We start from the raw sequence: 5,902 nt of genomic DNA on the forward strand, positions 1-5,902 counted from the left end.
TTTGGTTACATCCATATCCATTATTTCTGTGGCAGAGGCCACAGACTCACTGTCTTTTCTTTGCTGGGGCGGGGGGGCTTCTCCTTCTTGTCATTCTGATGAGGAGAGGTTGTGGGGTTTCCAGAGCCCAAATTATTGACTGGGTCCCAGGCTGTGCCCCTTGTTTTATAGGGATCTTAGGGATGTGGGCTTCTTCTTTAAAGATTTTATTTATTTATTTATGTGGCAGCCAACCAGTGAGAGAGGGAACAGAAGCAGGGGAGTGGGAGAGGAAGAAGCAGGCTCCCAGCGGAGGAGCCCTATGAGGGACTCCTTTCCAGAACGCTGGGATCACGTCTTAAGCCGGAGACAGGCGCTCAATGACCGCGCCACCCAGGCGCCCGGGTTGTGGGCTTCTTGATTTTTCAGCCTGCCTTCTGTGTTCTGGGGGAGGGGCCTGCCGCGCCGATACTCAGGCAACCCTGTTTGGGTAGAGTCTCTGCGTCCCCTGCGAGGGGGGATGGGGGGGGCACTCTCTGAGCCGGTATTTCCAGGCTTTTGTTCTCTGGCGGCTTTCCCTGGCGGTTTGCTGTGCCTCCTCTGAGAGTCAGAGCAGCAGCAGCGGCCAAATTTCAGCCTCTGTCACAGAACAGAGGGATTGCGGCCTGTTCTCTACTAACGTTCTGGCCACTTTAACTGTTACTGTTGGTGCTGCTCAAGCCTGCAGCGTCCCGGGATGTGCGCCCCACACCCGGCGTCCCAGCCCTCACTTCCAGGGCCGGCGCGTCTCTGTCCTTTGTGTTTCTAACGCCGCCAGCTGCCAGCCGCCCCGCGCGCGCGTGCGCGCTCCGGAAGCTCCCAGTCTCAGTCTGGATCACGTGAGCACACCGGGATTCCGGTGTTCCGCGGGATGCCTGGTGGCGCGCGCTCCCGGCTCACGGTCTCAGTCTGCTGTTTTGCGGGTGCCAACCAGATCCAGATGCGTCTTCCTGCGTCTCAGGCTGGTTCCGTGGTTGTTTAGGCTGGTCTGGTACCTATCCAGCTCGACTCGGGGGACCGGCTGAAAACGGTGTCTCCTACTCCTCCGCCATCTTAAACTCCCCTATCTCAGCAATGTCTTATTGAATGTTTGCTTTATTTTCTGTGCTCAGCACTGGACTAGTCGATACATACAAACAACATGTAATACTTAACCGATTTAAGTTGAGAAATTATTTCACATTTCAGTTTGCTGGAAGGTCGGGCTGGGAACAATATGGCATCTGAGACTTTTTTCATGATTTCCTAGATATTGTCCTTTTTTGTTTGGACTACAGTTGGAAAGTTGAAAGGGGAAAAAACTCTGTCTGAATTGAAGTCCTCTGATAAATGTCCCTGTTTTTAAGTGACAAAGCAGAAGTTACAGCCCAATTAACCTGTTTCGACAATAGTGGTTAATTGATAATTTGAGCATTAACTGGATGAATGATTCAGATGGATTGAAAACTGGCCTGAACACCTTCTCGTCCCAAACATTTGATTGACTGATTGATTGATTATTATAATCAATGGTTAGTGACCATACAAAGATTTGATTTAGAATCTGACTTACCTAGTTAGCACCGACTCATCAAATGAGCACTACAGAAAGTTCTCATGAAATAACTACTAGCATTTTAAGAAAGCCTTTGGAAGTTTGGAGATAATCTTCTGGCTAGACTGATCATGCATTCTTTGGATTCTAACATAGATCCAAGCCCAAAATTGACTCCGTTTCTTTACCTTTTTAAGTATCAGGAAGGTGAGGACCCCCAGAAGTTTGGATAAATTCAGAAAATCACATCCACAGACCTCGAAAGCCCCATCACTGGAAAAGTTGCATGTGGTCACCTCTGGTTTACAAAGCAGTCGTGAGCAATGAGCGGGCCAGTCTGTCATCTATAAGAGCTAGGATGTGATCACAGAAGAGACTCCTTCACCAACATGACGATATCAAAATCAGAGGACCCTTTAGACAATCACCCAGTAGTTACAGATCCCACTATGCTCTGAGTTCCATGGGAGGACTAACACTGTGTCTCTGGCCTTCTGACACCATCTCAATATCCTCTAAATCACCCACTCTGCTCCTGTCTGGTTGGAACATTGCACTGGCTTAAGGAATAACAGTGTGTCTACTAAGTAACCTATACTTGGCTTTTCACACTCAAGAAGTGCATAGGTCTTTCACAGAATTTCCTGTAAACCTTATCTCTGGTATTCGCTCCTAAGCTTACCACATCTTAAGCAGGCTGACATCACAGTATAGACACACATGAAGCATAAGTCAACATTTTAATAGGACAATCCATTCTTCCCACTTTCTTTTCTGAGGGAAACTCTGATTTGGGAAGACAGCTGACCAGTGTTGGGCAGTTTTGCTCATGTCAGATGGTCCGGTTCACCTTCAGCCCACATACACGCCACGTGCCACGTGCCACAGATCCAACTCCAGATTCACGGTTTCCACTCTACTTGACTTGCCACTGACTCCTCTGGCTGACCTCTCAGGCACAAGGGGCCCTGGGACGTCATGCTTGGGTTTTTCCCATCACTATTTTAAAGACTTCCTAGGTCATTGCTCTCTAGATTTCTTTGACTGTGACCCACAGTAAGAAACGTACTTCACATTGTGATCCATTACACACGTGAACATTAATTCACATTTGAATTCATATGAAACATAAAATACATATGAAATAAAAACATACATGGAACAAAAAGTTCACAAAACAAAATTAGTCTTTATTACATGTGATACAATCTTATATTTCCTATTCTATCCTATTTAATTAATTTAAAAGGTCCTGGTCACATCCCACTAAGCTGACTTCAAGATGCATTAGTATACCTCCGGGTAACTGAATTGTATTTGTCTGAAATGTAGCATGCCACTGCCTGCCCACCATCCTCCCCCATAGCCCCCCACTATGCTTGTTCCTTTCCTGCCCAGGCTTTCCCATTCCAGTGAATGGCATCATCCTTCTCCCAGAAATTCCCACCCCCAAAGGCAGGTGTATCCTCGATTCTTCAGCCTCTGTCCCTACATTAATTTTCTTGTTTCTAAAATATACCAATTGGCTGCCTTCTCAGTCTCTGCTACTTCTACCTTAATCCAAGTCACACCATGAACTTTGGCTTCAACTTCCATGGTAGCCACCTGACTAGGCTTCCTGCTCTCACTCACAGGCCCCGTATAATCTACTTAGTCTCTTTCATACAAAAAGATTCATGTCAAGGGAACATGAGCTCTATTTTATCTCTAGAGCACATGAATTACACTAACAACTCAAGTAAATTGGAGATTCGAGAGGGTATCTAGAGGATTCAGTGCAATCCCACCTCCCTCCCCTTCCCAGGGTTTTCCTATTGCCCTTAGAATAGCCACCTACTCACTTCTCTGTTTTAATGTCCTAATACTTTCTTTCTTGATTAACATTCAACAGACATACTAGTTTCTTGAATGGAGCAAACTGACTTCTGCCTCAGGACCTTTGCTCTTGCTGACATGCTTTGTGGGGGTCTCCAACTTAAGGCACTACAGGACCGACACCCTCTCTTTTCCAGATCATTTAAAAGTCCCCTCTTCAGAAAAATCTTGAGTATATAAATCCTATATGTCATTATTGCATTGTGAGTTTTTATTTTCTTTATGTATTTTATCAATATTTGAAATTATGTTATGTAGTTATTTTACTTATTTATATTGTGATGCTCAGTGATGGAATGAAAATTCTGATAGAACAGAAATTTGTCCTGTTCATAACTATGTCCTCATCTTCTGAAATCATAACAGGAAGTCAGTTAAAATGTGTCAAATGATTAAATGAATATTATTTTTAGGCATTAAATACCAAAAAAGTAGTTTTTCATGTATTTAAATCATATCTATGTAAAGTGCAGATTTATCACATTCTTGAGAACATGCTGGGGAGTGATCACTCAAATGTTTATATAAGCAGTGGTCTCCAAAGGCTAGAAAGGCATGAACCACTTTTAATTTTGAGTGTCCCAGTACATTTAAAAATTTAGCAGTGGAGAATGTTGGCAATAAAATGTGTGTTATGTGTGTTACATGAAGGAATTAACAAATTACACACAAAAAATTTATAGTAACATCATTTGGAAATAATACCAAAGTTTAAATTTTAGATAAGTGGTTAAAGTGGGCTCACAATCAAATAGTCCTCTTGGATTTCCTTATTATGATGCCAGTAAAGCACCATGTGCAAGGCACGAGAGACATGAATTAATTTGGAGGAATATGTCTTTACTACAGAAGGGGACCAAGACACATTTCCCCCTTAATAATAGTAAAACTTTGCCATAAATTAGAGATGTCCAAAGACAGATTTGCTTTAGGAGGAATGACTCTCTAGGTTTCTGAGGCATTCAAACCAAATTTGACAGCTCTGTGTTACAGATGTAATGGTAGGAATAAAAGCACAGGTTGAGTGCTTGACTAGGATGACTTTTAAATTTACTTCCTGTCGGGAGAGTCTATGAATCTAAAATTAGCTTACTTCTTGAACAAATGTCAAATTTACCACATAATTTTTAGCACTTTAACATTTGCTTAATGTCAGACTTTCTACATATATGACCCCTTGATTCTATTAGTGGATTCATTTCAAATTTTGAGTCTGCTATTTCTAAAGCTAGTATACGTCTGGGACTTTATTATTTAATAGTTTCAAAAGTAGCATCTTTAAAGCTTACAGTTTCTCTCCATAGGAACAATTCACACATTGTCAATCGTCCTCTTTTGATTTCTACTCTTAACGAAGACCAGAACTTTTGGAATATTTTTATCAATATTTTATTTTTTTAAGAGCAGTTTAAGGTTCACGGCAAAATTGAAGACAAGGTACAGAGATTTCCTGGAGGATCCCTGCTCCCCCACATTGTCACATTGACGGACCTCTTTTGACACGTCATAATCAACCAGGGTCCATAGCGGGCATCCCAGGTCATTTTGATGTCATACATCCTATGTGCTGAGGCATATAGGACATTAGACATTATATATCACACTTTATCACGTATACTGACGTGCATTCATTGTAAAGTGACTTGCAGTGTAGTTTCAATGCTCTAAAAATCTTCTGTGCTCTGCCTGTTCATCTCCGCCTCCCTCCCAACCCCTGGCAACCCCTGATCTTTTTCCTGTGTCCACAGTTCTGCCTTTTCCAGAATGCCACATAGTTGGAATCACACAGTACGTAGTCTTTGAAATCGGCTTCTTCCCTCAGCAATATGAATTTGATTCCTCCATATCTTTTCATCAGTTTATAGCTCATTTCCTTTTAGGGCCGACTAGAATTCCGGTGTCTGGGTGCACCCGTGTATTTACCCGTTCACCCACTGAAGGCAGAACCCGTATCAAGGATCTACATCATAAAGAGGGACCAGAGCAAGTAGATTATTTTGAAAGTCATGAAAATCAAAGTGGAAAGCAGAATTCTAAACATAAATATGAGAACACAGCACTTTAAAGCTTCGTTGCTGTTGGTATTCAAAGGGAGAAATTTGTGACTGAATATACCGGGCAAATAATGTGCTTATCTCTTTGAATGAAAATGTTTTGCGTGGCAGAGAAGGGCACTAAATAATCTCATATTCTCCCTAAAAGGAGAAATGACTAGCAGACCACTGATTATTTTGTAGTTCACACTTTAAGGCATAAAGAACCAAAAGGCTGTCCTTTCAGAACTCTTTCCCACAGGACATCCCATTCTCCTTTATGGCCGGGTCCACATTTTCCTCTAGAGATTCCTTTGTCTGTGATATTTCATGGCCATTTCTGGTTTCTGGTTCCATATATCTACGTCTGGAGAGGGAATCAATGCTATTATATTGAGAAGAATTTCTAGCTGGACTTGCACCCTGCATTTTTTTTTTTTTT

The sequence above is a fragment of the Ursus maritimus genome, unplaced genomic scaffold (genome assembly GCF_017311325.1).
Source record: "Ursus maritimus isolate PB19 unplaced genomic scaffold, ASM1731132v1 scaffold_7, whole genome shotgun sequence".
Taxonomy (NCBI): domain Eukaryota; kingdom Metazoa; phylum Chordata; class Mammalia; order Carnivora; family Ursidae; genus Ursus; species Ursus maritimus.